General features: G+C 35.7%; 1 protein-coding gene across 1 annotated transcript in view; it reads left to right on the top strand.

The window, feature by feature from the left end:
• The window catches only part of Dbx (homeobox protein Dbx), a 40,396-nt gene that overhangs the window by 21,824 nt on the left and 2,016 nt on the right, over positions 1-16,556 (top strand). The window lies entirely within an intron of this gene.

Here is a 16,556-nt window from a genome sequence, read left to right as displayed (position 1 = left end):
CGGAAAAATTAAGAGACGTAGCTTTTCATTTCTGCCTTAGGAGATATTGAGACAGCGGCGGCAGCGTCTTGTCAGAATCGCTCTCGCGTCGCCCGTAGGTAGGACTCATCAACGCCGTCGACCTTAAATTATCTGGAATTATGAGGAGGCCGGCCACTTTTATGCTTGGGACGTCTCCGTTATGTCGGATCTACCGGCGGAAACGACGGAAAAATTAAAGAGAGCCCCCGGGGCTTGTTATCTTTTTAATAATCAGAACCGACGGGCACGGGACGGCGGTTTCCCTTCTTCTTACAAGTTGCCAGAGCTGTCAGAATCACGCCGCGAGCTTAATTCGCGATATAAAAGCACGGATCCTAGTTGCGCCCTGCACTGATTTCATGGAACTTGCCCGACGTCGCCCGAATCGGGCGTCTCGGTATTCGTGTACGGCAAAAACTGCTGCAGAGTTCTTTAAGCTTCCACGTCATATTACATCTCTCGCTTGTACGACTGAATTATACGACTGACGTGGTAACATTTCGCGGAAATTGGAATTAACGAATTTTATCTTGATATCCCAATCTTGAAGAAGAGATCATTAACACCGTTGTGTTACGTTCTGGCTATGGCCGATATTCGATTTTTATACTTAAGACTATTTTATAATTAAGACATTACTTACAATTATCTTGCAATAAGAATGGACTGTAAGCAGTAATTATAGTTCGTTCTTATTTTAAGAACGAACTTAGATGCTCATACGGTTCTCTGATTGATTCATAATATCTTAAGACTGTACTTGAGACTGTACGGTTATAATATATCCCATTATAACACTACCTTGAGTAACGGCCTATGTCTTATTTGAAGTCGCCATCTACCTAAACTTTGCAAGTTTAGATCTCCTTCTTCGGAGGTATCTATCTAATCGAGGGGGGTGCACAATGCCGCTATTTACGCCGAGATATCCTCAAGTACTAAATTAAATCCTGACGAAATCTTTATCCGATCTCTTCGTTTCTTCATCTTGTCGTAGGGTGAATGTCCCGTTTAGATTCGCAAATTATATTAAAGAATAGGGGAAAAATGACTCCCTTTCATGTTACTGGCAGGCATTTAATAACAACGAAAAAAGTACCATGATTTCTGAGTGTCAGACAGTGTAGAATTTTTTTCTTTCGTATGTAAAGTAGAAGATGATTCTAAATTGCAGATAAAGTTCAAACGCGAAAAGGATATTTAATTTGTTTGCTAGATTAAGTGCAAAATATAAAATAATGTTATTTTGTGTTTACCTGGAAAAATTTAGAAAATCTAGAATTTTTTCAAGAGATTCTACATTTTAAAGAATTTCATGGAATTTTATCGAAACTCAAGGATATTTTACTTTTAAATTTAAATTTTCTTTCTGAAAACAGTATTTTTTTGATCATTTGTTCTTCATAATGCAAAATGTTGAGTTAGCAATAAGTATGATTTACACTTCCATGTGTATATTCACGTTTTTGTGTATTTTGCGAATTTTTGTAATAAAAATCAGGGTGACAGTAGAAAACAACATTCAACAAAATAGAATAATATCACTGATATTATATTGTAGTAAGCCTTTCTTATATTATCCTATAAGTTTCGTGATTCTAATTGAATCGATGAATATAGAAAGGGATCGAGTCGCATTTATCAAAATTTTCAATGCTAATAATAAACAAAAAATTGTTTAGTTTTAGTTCCAATGAAAAAACTAACAAAATTCCTTTTGGGAATTTAAATATGACGTTCAATAATATTTTGGAAAACCATTCCTGGAATACTTGTTTTTATGAAATAAAAAACTTAAATTTTAAATACGGACTCTCTCTGCACTCATTGCTTTTCAGTATTTACTTTAGGCCCTTAAAAGTCTAGCATAAATCTCTCTATTTGTACTGAAAGGGTTCCTATTCATTTCAAGATTAACAAGAAGAAAAACTTATTTTTGAACAAAATTGGACTCGTTCTCTTTTCTGCTCTCACCGATTCAATTATAGAAAATGATTGATATAGTTTCATGGATTCCCTGTATTGTAATAATTTTCAATATATAGTTTGTCCGCACATTCCAATTTATTTCAAAGTTGTACTAATCCAGAATTTTGAACAAAACTACCGGGAATAAAATAGGGAAATTCTCAGGGGAATTTTTTTTACAAAATTCCAATAATCATCCTGATTAAATATTTACGTTCAGTGACGTAGAAAGATTTTTCGCAGCGAATCAATTCAAATCGGGAAACGAAATCGGGAAGTTGCGAATACGATGAATTTAAGCAGCAGTTTAATTATTATCACGACGGGAGATGGAAAGTGTATAAACGCTCTCTTCAATTCAATTTCCACGCCGGTCTCGCAGATCGCTCTTTCCCACGACACTGACGTTGACACGTTAGATAGATCGGCCATTAGGTTTGGCGTTTCAAGAGGAGGATATCGAGTTTCCCAGATTCCGTCGGTCAAATCAATTTGTAGCCATTAGGTCCGTTGATTCGAGTTTGCCTTGACAAGCTTTTACGAGAGCAATCCGCCGCCATCGTCGCCACGGCTCACCGTCGGCGAGAGCTGACCCGAGGAGAGCTAGCCGATCTATATTTGCACAAACGTCGAAGCTCGAGACAGCAGATATGTACGTTTGACATCCATGTCGCGAAGAGCCTCTGTTTCTTCGTATATCCACTTACAAGACACACACTGGCTATGCGATAACGCGAACTTACAGATCGTCTCTTCATAGCGTCGCTCTTGGTTATTCAAGCTCTTCGATGTAACTTTTTGCGGATAGATGTAACATAACCGTATCAGTGTTAAAAAGGAAATTTTTTACTTATTATACCAAAATTCTTTGTAATTCTAATAATTTCTAAAGTAAATTATCAGTTTCTTCTTATAAAATTAACCCTTCTTTGCCACTTTATGCCGTTTTATCATCTATCATATCAGTAGATATTGTGAAAAAAATGTTGCATAAAAATGAACACATTATTATAACAATTTTTTTCGTAATGCTGGATATTAAGAAATATAACAAGCAAATATGTATTATATATTCTTATAAATAGGAAAATTACAGCAAGTGAAGTAAAAAAAATCTTTGGTATGTCATAATATAAGTTTACATAAACGTATAAAAGATACAATTAGAGATGAATATAATTTAAATATATATTAAAAATAATTTATTTTAAATATACATTAGAAAAACTATAAATAAATATAATTGTGTAAACACATGATATTATATTAACCCTTAAATTTGAATATTTCAGGTATTTTGAGAAACTAAAAAATTTTAAAACAAACTATAAGGATTCAAGTACAAAAATAATATGTTACTGACATTGTGCAAAGTAAAGTATTTAAAAATTATTTCTAAGAACTCTTTTGTTATGTTGGAAGACACAAACCTTCCCTGTCGTGTTGGCTGGATTATCTCTGTCTGCAAACTTGACATTTATTCCTTTGCGTGATAATACAGCTCGACTTTTCTTATCCTGTTATCTGCGTATCAAAATAGCATTTTTTCTAGTCGTCCCTTAAACCGTTCGTATGTCAGCCTGGAACCTCATTGATCTTGATCGCGGGTGGATCAAAGTCTACCGAAGGACGACGGCTATGACGTTACCCTAATCGCTCCGGCTACAATCTGCCGCGGATATTAAAAACAAAGGCCTGCCTCTCGCAGAGCATAACATGAATATAACGCCGCGCAATATCTTACGGCTTTAAGCTCTTCGGCTTAGCCCGTGGACCTTCATGCATTATGGATTTTACTTTGAGAGAGCGTCGCTGCCCCGCCACCCCTCGCTCTCGCTCGCGCCGGAGGCGAACGCGAGAGCTAAGAAACCATGAATATACAATACCGCGGTATATGCATATAGATCTCGCCTTTGAGAATCAACTTTAATCACTTACGGTGAACTCGAGAGCCGTGGAATCGAGCGGCATCGATGACTCTGACGGCGGCAGCGAGCGCTTCGTCCTCGTCCCCGTCTACGTCTTGCTATCTGCAGGGACAAATGTACGGGCTTTTAATGTATTATAAGTGTAAACATTTGTAATGAAAATAAATTTTAACATTCTGAACTGTTTTGAAACCGCTTATAAAAAGTTTGGTGAGTTTAGAAGCGAGTTTGCTGAATTTTATCGCAACTTTGTCGTTCGCGAATTTTTACACTAAGAAGAAAATATTTGGTAAAATAATTATGATTAGGAGCTCCATTTTTATAATTGTTATTGTTATAATAATTGTTAGTAATAATTATTATATTTATAATTTTATCAAAAGTATACGTATATTGTAGTTGGCATAGGAAAAAATAACTGTAAATTATATTATCGTTAAATTATATAATTATTTTTTTCTCTAAATGCATCTTAACGCTAGATATCGATTAAATAACAATTTTGTTGAAATAAATATTAACTCGGAATTTAATGAAGAATAAAATATCGTTAATTGATTGAACTTTTGAACTTAACATGCGGAAAACCTTTTCGTTCGCTTAATGTAAGCGATTTTAACGCTTCAATATTTCGATATCGAGAGTTTCGTTTTTAATTTCCCGAAGAAATCCGACTGATTTAAATGAATTGAATGATATTGGTCGAATGGATTAAAACGTACCTCTTTTCGACATTTAGAAACAATTTTGCAACAGGAAAATTAGATACGCGAGCTGCGCGCGCGACATCACGTCGGTGCGTTCCCAACGCACGAGAATTTCTCTCGCTCTCGCTCTCGCGACATTTCTCCCGGAAATATCACTTCCGATTTGTGCCGGCTCGTATCCACTCTCGCAGCTGTAGCCCGGTTATACGACCTGCACGCAGACGGATTGTAAATTCGCAAATTGTATATCTCGATTGTAAACCTTCCTCGTCCCTCCACCCTCTTATCGCGAACTGACATCGATTCCGAAACGTATTTGCCTCTCTCGTTCGCCCATGCTCGTGGAATCGTATTCACAAAACCGGGTGGGTGTATAACGATAAATGCGGGATTCTCCTTTTCTCCTCGCGAAATCTATCCTATACCCTGATGCTGTAACTCTTAACGAGTAGTGTCGGTATACTGTCGTTATACTGTTGTTATTATACGTGTAAATATAATACAGGTAAAAACAGAATTGGAAAAGTTATTTTATAAAAGTAGCTGATTATAATTTTTTTTCTTTCAAAAAGTAATTAGTTACCGTTACAAGTTACGATTCTGAAAAGTAACACGTTACAGTTACTTAAAAAAATAATGGATCGTTATTTTTCTGTTATTTTTTTTATTGTTTCTTGCATTGCTATTTTAAATACAAGAATCTTATACATTTTTAACATTAATATAAATTATTTTTTTAATTATACTAAACATTCGATATTATTTATTTATACGCTATATTATTTATAATAAAGTAATATATATATTTATGAAATCAAAATTATAGGAGTAATATTAAAACGCGTTCACATAATTAAGAGAAGCTTAGCTTAGTTTTTAATGCAGACATTTACAAAGTATAATAATCAGGGATAAAAATATATTTTAAATATATTTCACGAGGAATAATCTGTTAATAATAAAATTGTTCATTTCATTTTGGTCAGCCTATGTCGATAAATAAGTAAGTCCATAAAGTAACACTATTAACTTAGTTGCCAAAAAATGTAATTAAGTTATAGATGGAAAAAAAGAAACGAAGTTAAATTATATTTATTGAAAAAAGCAACTCTAATTATAATTTCGTTACAAAAAATGAGTTGCTACTCAATTCTGGGTAGCACATATAACAAATATATATTTATAATAAAAAAAAGCTGCGCAACGACAATGTAACGATACCAAACTGTCGTTAAGAGTTACAGAATCGAAGTATTGGAAGTCGATTGTGTGTCGTCAAAACGAAAATTAGAAAAATGAGTAAATTCACTATTTACAACTTCATTGTTCAATATCTAAATGAATTTACTCACTTTTGAAATTGTTATCTTGTTTCAAGATACACAATTAATTTTCACCGTACTACGTCTTTATCGCGAACTTCACGCCGAGAAAATTAACACGCGCAAAATATAATTTGCGTCGCACTCCGTGAAAATGAGGTACAAAAATCTAATGAAAAGAAATACAGACAATAATTGTAAATAAATGTTTACAGTCCTTTCACAAATCACATTAGTCTCAATTTCACTTGCAGCGAAATGCTTTAACTTCTTTTTTGTTCAGATTATTACGATCTTAGGCATTTGTCTGACGACGACGACGACGACGATGATATTTTGTCGATTCGGAAAAGAGGTTTCATATGTGACATCTCAGACGCGAGAACACATGACGTTTTTCACTCTACATCAGCAATTGCCAGCTCATCTCCGGCTGAATCGCGACGCGGCAGCTTGCGCTGCTCTTTTTACTTTTACGATCTCGTACCACCCTAACTGATATCCGCACTCTTTTACGGAGACATTTGAAGAGCACCCCTTCGCATAACGCTGAACTGCCCGCTTTTATTACTAGTAATTAATTTCGTAAAGATATCCTATGATAAAATATCAAATAAAATTTTTTTAATTAAAAATTTTTATATAATTTTATAATTTTATATAATCATTCAATGCTGAGGCAAGTAGGTACCATTTCTTCCACTTCAATCAGGATTTCGGAAAACTTTGCAATACACAATTTTCACATTTAAAGATATTTCGCTGTTAAGAGACATTTATGTTCGTGCCTTTTCTTTATCTTAATTCTTAATCAAATAAATCCACACACGCGCGCAATCTTACACAATCATTAATTTCAAATCTTTAATTCACTCTCGCAAAATCACGATGAAGATATTTCCAGCGTACTGAATTATCTCTTTCCTTGAATAACAGATTTTATATTTATCTAGAATTAATAAACAGCGTTACAGACAGACATCGTTTGTATTGCATAAATAATATCATACAAACGGATAATATTTTATTTTCCTTGTTGATGCGAGAATTCATGTTATATAAGGTAGCATAAATATCCCGCCATTAAGACTCGAGTGAAATAACTCGAATAGCGAGCTAATTGGTGAGCAAAGGGATAGCGGTATAGGTGATTTTTCATATCACCGGGCTTCAAAGAATTAAACGAGATCCGCCGGTGTTCGCAATTACGCCTTTATCAGCTCCGAGAAAAACAATCGATTAAATCGTCACCGGGGCGGTGCGGCACGGCGCCGATAAATCCGCAAAGGCCCTTTTTCCCCTCTATTATCGCGCGACTTCCTTTCCATACATCAGGCAGCCGTCTGCCCTTCGCCCGCAGGATCGCGCCACGCCGGCAGCTTTGTGCCGTACTTTTTACGTTTGATCCATCCCCCCCGTGCCCACTCCCTCCACCGGTCTGGCTGACCTCACCTCGCAGGGTAACCCTCCCCCCCTCCCCCTCGTACGGATGGCAACCCCTACTCGGTTCTCTGTCGTCCCTTTCGCTTCTATTCCTCCACCCTCCCATTCCGCACTCTCGGCCCTCACTCTTCTCTTACCTCGTCCTTTCCACGCAGAGAATCAACGCGGATGCGAAGGGAAAATCCAGAGAGATTTTTTTATAGTCTCTGTTTCCCTCGAAAAACGATCGAATGAGAATTAAATTGATAAATATATCAGCACGACCTTTGATCGATGGATTTTAATCTTAATGATAAGTCAATAAGTAATTATTTTCTTTGTAAAATATAGTAAAATATAATAAATGCACTTCTGACGTGATCATACCATTTAATAAATAGAAATGTGTAATTAAAAAAAAAAATCTTAATATTTAAACGCGCAAAATTAAGAAATGATTAATTTTGCTCCGTTATGTACATATAAAGATCGTGCCAAGAAAAAAATCGTTCAGTGTGCCACCCTCGTATGAAATATAATCCCTCTCTTTTTCTCCTCCGCGAATTCTGGACCATCCTGGACTTGTCCTCTCTTTTCATTCTGCTCTTTCTGCGTTATTATAGGATATAGAATCGACAAATGCATGAGAGGGAGTTCTAAAGAGAGTCAGTACATCAGTGAGAGAGAGAGAGAGAGAGAGATTGGGGGAGGGGTGAGCACTCATGGCTAGGCCGGAGAAGGGCGGCGGAGGAAGAAGGGGAGAGAGTCAGCAAGAGTGAGTGAGCTGAGGGGTAGTTCTGAGGCCGACGTCATAATCGATCGTCTTTTATTAAACTGCACCAGATGGCGCCACCACCGCACTAGGCACAACGTGGATGGCACAGGGGGTTGAGTTGAAAGAGCGGCCGGGAGGGTGGGACGAACGTTGGGGAGGACGGGGTTGAAGCACGAGAGGGTGCACGAGGGTAGGCGGAAGTAAGGGCGGGCGCGTGGGTGCGAGGAATGGGGCAGGGAGTTAAACGGAGGAGGATTTCCAGCCTGGGGTTCCTCCAGGAGGGATGGAGAAAGAGTGGAAGACAGGAAGAGAAGAGAGAGCGAGAGAGAGAGAGAGAGAGAGAGGCCGCAGCCAATCGTTTAACGATTACCCACTCGCGCACTCTATATAACGCCTTTCGAATATCGTCGTTATGCTTGATCCTTGCGACTATAGCGATATTTGAACGATCCTAGGGTAGACCGATCGGCTACAGTTTAAGAGATAATCGAGAATGAACGATCGGTTTCTCTCTCCCCGCGACGCGTCATCTAAAATCTAACGTCAATTAAAATTTGTGTACCATCATGACGAATATTATCGAAGATATGGAATAATTGAGATTCTTTTGCTCTCATTATTTTAATGAGTTTCTTTTCTAATTTCCATGCCGTCTGAGAGTTACAAGGGCAAATTTTGATTATGAAATGAATGAGCTGCATGATGATACCACGATGTTTTTTAATATTTTATTTTTCGATGGCCAATGGCTTTTTAATAATTTCATTACGTTTGTCAAATAAGTAATAAGTCGTTTGCTCACTATTTTAGACCTTCTCTTTTAATTTCAAAATTGTCTAAAGACTAATCTACATTGATCGTAGGTCACAAGCTTGTTGCGTCAATCAATCCGATGTGTCAATTTTAAAGTCGCACGATACTTGCGATGCTACGATACGACGAATGTAGATTAGACTTAAGAATTACAAGGATGAATTTTTATTATGAAATGAATGGAATGTATTGCGATATTTCTTTATATTTTATTTTTCGATAATTAATGGTTCTTTAATTTCAGTATGTTTGTCAAATAAATGTAATAGTTTTGGCTGAATGATTAATAGTTTTAAAAAGTTTTCACTTTTAGTGCGATTATATCAACTATCCAGCTCATTATATTAGTAAATCTTTCAATACATTTGCTTTGATCAAACGTATAAAATGTAACAATAAAAGTTAATTCATATTGCTTGAAACAATTAATTTTTATTATTAAAATCGATTTCTATAATCTGTTATATTTTATCTTCTTTTATATTATCAGTTTAAGAATATTCATTAGAACGTTGGAGTTTCGTACAACTATACTACAGATCGTACTTTTTATGCAGAACTGATGGAGAAGATATTGAAATCGACACGCTGCTCGTTCGCAGTTGGATTTTCTGAGGAAGCGTACTTGAAACTCGAGTTGAAGCAGGGAGATCTTTTCGGAATCACACACATATATATATATATATATATATAATATGACGACGAGTTTGACAGCTATACGTCGATTAGTCTTAAAAACATATTAAACATATTTAATAAATAATTGAAACTTAAATATATTAATTAATACTTAAAAGATCAGAAAATGAAACTCGCAGATTAAAATAGCCGAATAAAATTTAAGATGATAATAAAAAGCTTTCAGACTCGTTCTCTTCATATTTATCATTTATTTCGATACATATTTCATATATCATCAAAATTTTTTCTTTGCGAGTAATTCTTTAGCCTAAAGGTACCTTTCCATTATATACTAGGATTGAATTTTTCAATATAATTATTAGAATATTAATCTTTTATTTTAATTTTTTTTTTACCGAATCTCTCTTTCTGCCGAATAGCAATGTGAAGGAAGAGAAGACTCGGAAGCACCACTTCGATCACCAATTTCGTCGTTCAGATACCCCAGACGAGCGGCATAAACTGGCAACTCGCATACACACCGTGGGGAAACCGCGGGGCTTCACTTCCGATCTTCTCTCGCACCCTCAGCCCTCCCCCTCTTCCGCCCCGCTTCCCTCTTTCTCTCTTTTTCTTTTCGTTTTGCGTTTACCGAGAGACGGCGGTGATTGATTGTCCCGTCAGTGGCAGGCAGGCCGGGAACTAACAAAAGTAACAAAGCACCTCCGTCCTGAGAGAACGCTACCACCGCCGCCGCGCCGCGCGCTTTTCGGCGAAGTTGAATTGCTCGCCGCTTTACCGATTCCGTCGTCCTGTCCGATTTCATCCCCCACGTACTTAATCTCGCTCCGCGAGATAGGTACGGAAAACTTGCAGCCTCGGCGATTTTGCGTCAAAACTCTATCCTTTACTTGTCGAATTTAGGAACATCGCGAATGATACGGTCATATTAATCGATTGTTAAAATCACAGAGTTGAGGAGTATCTCATAAGAGTCGTGGCATACAAAAAATAAAGGGCTGCGACACAACTAATCTGAATTTTTCCTTTCCTTCTACTTCACGAAAAAGAAGAACTTTGATTGATTGATTCTCTTATGCACTATGCGTTATGCAAAATGTTGCGATTCTAAGGCAGTACAATGTAAAGAAATCAACATCTTGGATTTGATTTGCTACTACTTCATTATGGCCTTACGATCTCTATTTTTTGTTCATTTCGCTTATTGCTTACGTTTAACTGCCCAAGTTTTTTTGTCCACCATAGTCCTTGTAACAAAGTTACAATGGTATTTATAATACAATGTTACAATTGAAGGGATGGGTGGAGTAAGGGCATAATTCTGTTTAGATCTTCTTTTTCCGGCAATTAGCTTTTTCATGTAATATTGATCGTAATAGAGAGAAGATTTATAACATGTAACTTCTTAAAGTCATTACATAAATTTATTCAATATTACACCCATTTGTATATAATATTAAAAAAAGTAGATTATTTTAATTTTTATTAATATCAAGATTTATAATTATGCCTTTATTCCGTTCATCTCCTCAATTAGAGTTCATTTTTCAGTATCTGTGTAACTTTATCCTTTTTTGATTTCACTGTGTAATTCTTACAAATAAATAAAGTTACTTGCTACTGCGGAGATAACTGCGTTACAAAAAGAAGAGTTCAGAAATGAATTAATAATTAAGAAAAACATTACGCTCTTTAATTTCAACGTTTGCGAAAAATGTTTGTTTGTTCATTGTTCTCTTAAACATCGGGCGATTCTAAATCGGGCTTTTCTTTTTAATACAAAGTTACTTCTGCGGGTACGAGGTGCGTTGTACCGCTTAAGGATAATTTAACGCGCAATCGCAACGTGGGAAGGTTTCAAAGCGTATTTGGCAAATGCATTAATTACCGCCTTTAGACAGGAAGGGATTAAATATTCTAAAACTCCACATGAGTCGCTTACATGAATGTACCTCACAAATACACACACACACACACACACACATTCGCGAGTCTGGAGGTAGTAAACGGTCAGTAAATGGTGTACAGTCTCTCGTGTGGGTAACACCCTAGAGCTAAAGAGTGTATTAGCGCGTCAGATCGTTAGGGTCTACATGGTGTCAAGCGCATACATCCCGCCGTATGAAAATTTGCGGGGCGAGTATAGGTGAATTAATTCGTCGCGGCGAATATAACTTTCTCACCTTTTGGAGTCCCTCTCCTCTGCGCTATATAGCGTTCGAGGCATAATTACCCGTCGTACCGCACCGCCGCCGTTTGTTAATTTATCTACGGCGTTGTTTAACGACGCAGCAGAAACAGGAGAGACCTCACACGGTTCAAATCGTCCGTTAACGCGGTTTATCGATATACGCTTTGTTAAGAGTTTAAAGATTGATTTTTTTTTTCTCGTAGAGATTTTGGAGGAAGAGAGAAGCTGTGTGAAAAAAGGATAAAGATGTGAGAGACGAAAGAAAAGTTATTTTTTTCTGTTGATATTTTGTGGGCTTCAAAGATTCTTTAGAGTCAAGCTTTAAATCTAAAAGGTAATGTAAGGTTTTTTTTTTTTAAATTTAAGTGATTAATGAGAATTTAATTTTTTTAATGTTTTTATGTGAGAATCTCAAGATCTCCAATATTCTTAAGATTAAAAATTTGCGTTGAAATAGTAATGAGTCAGTTAATGTGTAAATATTTGTATTTTTTATATTTAAGATGTATATCTATTACCGCTAATGTGACATTTAATATTTGCTATGAAATTTCATCGGTAGTTGAATTTCTGTCAGCAACTATAATCAAATTTAATGTGATTTGTGCTAAATTAATTATAATTCTATTGTTAATTTATGATTATAGAGATCGAAAATTCTCGCAAATTAAACTTTATTAAATTATAGACGTACAGAAAAAGATGAAAGATTTTAAATATATAAATTCCGATTTAAATGGATTTTCTTTTTTACTGATAATTTTTTAATTTAAGAATGATTGAGATTACCTTATGATTACAAGTTTACAACTAAAATAACAACATATCATTCAACGTATAAAAATTTGCAACTGAAAAATAACAACGAATCATTCAGCGTATAAAATGTTTACGTTCTCTACATTATAATACTTGTGTGTATTAAGACTTCTTTATCTCTTGCCACTGAAATATAATATTTGTTATGAAATTTCGTCGGTTGGATTTCTATCAGCCGGATTTCTATCAGAACTACAATCAAATTCACCGTAATTCGCGATGAATTGATTTCGGCACTACGTGCGTGTGAACTGTGATTGACTTCTGGTTAAACGCGTATTCTGCAATATTACAAGCGTTAGGTATAAATGCTACAAATATTATTGACACGCAATTGGGCGAGCGGCGAGTCAGCGCGTTACACCGATAAAACGAATCATGTAATTGATAGAATTATTAGTGTCGCGTTGAGGTCTCTAATGATGCCGGGACGCGGATACGAACACATTTGCGTTAATGATTTTATTACTTGTTTTGGCACTTAACGAGCGGTCCTCGTAATGATTCGCGGTGAATCGTGACGATTTTAATCAGTAAAAAATAAATATCGCAATTAAAATCTTAAAATAATATCTCATTAAAATCTTTGTGCGTAATTTAAAAGCATCCTGCTATTACTTTATATTACATAAACTTTTAATGTTAATAAATCACATTTCGATCTTTAATATTTTAATTAATAATAAATTATGTTTTTTAATACTTTGATTATTAATCATATTTCTCCGAAAAACCTTTATTTCAAGATTCACAGGATTTTACAGTTGAAATAATAATGGGGAAACAAGGACTCTTGCTGTGGCAATATCAATAACAATATCAATAAAACTTTTTATTCATCGTCACGTCGAGACTTTGATATTTTCCACTCGGATATGTTATAAGAATCCTAATTATCGCAGATATCATAATAATTACTCTTTATTAGGAGCTCTTTATCCAACGTATCGCGATAACGCTTCAACGTCCACGGTATACATACCTAATTAATAATGATAATTAAATCGTGCTATTTCAAGCGGCGTAATGAAAGCTGCCTTTATTACAGAGCTTGGCGATTAACGATGCGATTATGATCGCGTCCGTCCGCGCTTTGAATGGCGTTCGTGTAAACAAGTCTGCTCGACGAGCGCGCTCATGGCCGTGACTCCTTTCTCAATGCGGCCGATCCCCGGCGATCTCGCTATAAAGCGGAAAAACACATTAACGCGTCAAAACCCGTTTTAGCTCGCGCGGTGTCAAGCGCACACGCCTGCCTCCTCCCTCGAGTGACCGGGGGACCTCCGATGGGGGGGAGGGGGATGCGTGCATCGAAAATATCCGCGTAAAACGTTTTCATGGGATATATTAAAAAATAATAAATTACATTAAATTTCAATCTCTCTAGGTCGAGGGCCGGTATTAATGATGGCGCGCGGTGTCAAACGCACGCACCGCGCCCGGCAGAATGCGTAGTGCGCGCCGAATAAGATATACGTTGCGAAAGTGTCGAAAATTTTTCCCCGCGTCATCGTACCGTCCATCGGCGCGTGAAACACTCCGGGGGAAAAAAAATATATTTTTAATTGTCGAGAATGTGTTGTTGAATTATGCGCGGATCAAAGAATGAACGATACCGACGCTTCATCCCTTGATCGTCTAATCGCTACGACGGAAAAACGTACCCCCTCGATGTTTTGTTATTTCATATTTACGAATGAAAGAAGGATTTTGTGGTTTTTCATTTATAAATCGTAGTTTTTTTTAATAATTAATTTTTTTGCAGAGATAATTGGAAATGCGTATTTTGTAGATATTAAATAAAATTACTTGTGCAACATATGACACAATCTGTGATTTTTAAGTGCATTACTCAGCTACTCTCGCGCGCGATTTTCCATATAATGATTTTATTTCAAGCCCACTTTAGATGATCCATGATTCATGTCGGAACTCGGGATAAAATATTATTTATAATTTTATGCATCGTGTAACATGAAAAATCTTTTTTTTTTTTTGAAGAATTAGATTACATATGAAATAATATATTAAAATATACGTAAATATCAAAATACAGAGCATACAATGAATAAAATTATATTCTAAAATTCGACATTAAATAATTTAAGATTTCGATGATTACGACTAATATATTTTCCAAGATCTTGCGACTTTTATCCTGAAAGATTTTATCTTTTCTACATCTCTTGCTTACTAGACATAGGAGATCTACTATCCAGTCACCTAAATTTTATTTCAGTTTTTTCTCATTATTTAATATAAACAACAATGAGAAATATAAACAAAACGTTCTATAGGTTACTTCTTTTTTTGTGCATGTTATAAACATTTAAAAAATGAAGTAGAATTGATATAATTTTTTATCAACTTAGATAATGATAATTATCTAATAATACAATTTCATTTTTGTATTTTTATGTTTTTATAAAATATATTGTGAAACATTTTATATTCTTTAAATATGAAACATTTTACATTTTTTATATATATGTTACATTTATTAAAATATGAATTATTGAAGTATGATCAGTGCTTTATAAAATTTAAATCGATATTTCTTAAATCGTACCACAAATTTTTCAATCATTTTTTTATTACTTTTTTTTATTACATTTATTAGATTTACTAGATATTTTTTTAAGAAAGTTATATGTTTTTAGTAACATACAGTACAATTTAAGAAACCGAATTGCTTGAATTGTATTTTTTACTATGTCATATAAAGGAGATTACAACAATTTTGTACGCTTCGCAAAAGATAATAAACATATAATAGGTGTTTTAAATATCAAACTTCAATATTAACTTGAGCGCTAATTAGTAGTACTATTAATGAAAAATATAATATATAAAATATCTTAAGTGACTTTGACAACTCTCTCTCATATACTCGGCGCGAAATACAATATCATCGCGCTTTTTCTGACAATTCCGTATTCCAGGAAGAAGGATAAAAAAATGCAAAAAGCGCAATCGGAACGAGTGGATTTGTAATCACCTATAAGCGATAACGTACTTTTAAACTAAAGTGGCTTCCTGACGTTCAACGAAACGTCTGCGAATTATCGAACATCCACGTCCCGCGGCATCAATCAGGGGCAGCGCAAAGTGTTGTATTCGTGCGAGCAAGCGCGAACCTCCCCCGAAGGTGGTGAGTCTGTGATGGTGTCAAGTGCACACATCACGGCGGCGGTGGTGGCGAATGAAAATTCGGAAAGCAGTTTAGGTAGATCAATCCGCACAACCGGGGTCAACGATTCGCTCAAGGTAGAACGCGTATAATAAAGTGGCTAATGGGGCGGCATAGCGGACGGGAAACAAGGGTGGGCGAGAGACTTTCGGGGGTGCCCGAGTGTGCGTTTGACGTTGGCCTGTTCAGCGGCTCCTTAACGCGGGAAAGTAACGGTTTTCCTCTTCCTTGATTACGTACACTGGCGCTCTGATGTATCGTACAAGATACGTCGTTTCGTAAAACAAACCTCTCTGGTGCTCACGTGAGATGCAGGAAGAATCCTACATGGATATTGCATTTTAACCCTTCGAAGTTCAAACTGTTTTTTCGCGAATGAACAAAGATGAAGTATTTATATTGTCCTTAACTTCAACTTGATTGAAAGAAAAAAATTAACTCGGAAGAAATAAATCGTGCGATATAAAAAGTGCCAATATTGAACCAATATTTGTGTGTAAATGTATCGTTTTATTGTCTAAAAAGTATTAACAGAAAGAGAAAAATTGGTTCTGATTGTATCAACAAGAAGTACAAGCAAAACGATCATATCAATCCGAATTTTGTTAGGCCTGTTCTTTTTGACTGAACTTTTGCTGAACTAGTTCATCTTTCTTCTTCTTCTTTTCTCCTGAAGAGAAAAGAAAGAAAAATGAACTGCTGCAAAAGTTCAGCTGAAAAGAACAAGCCTATTGAATTCTGATTATCTCTAACCGAAA

The sequence above is a fragment of the Acromyrmex echinatior genome, chromosome 13 (genome assembly GCF_024713525.1).
Source record: "Acromyrmex echinatior isolate Ae372 chromosome 13, ASM2471352v2, whole genome shotgun sequence".
Taxonomy (NCBI): Eukaryota; Metazoa; Arthropoda; class Insecta; order Hymenoptera; family Formicidae; genus Acromyrmex; species Acromyrmex echinatior.
Note: the sequence above shows the minus strand (reverse complement) of the source record. Positions and strands in the feature narration are given on the sequence as shown.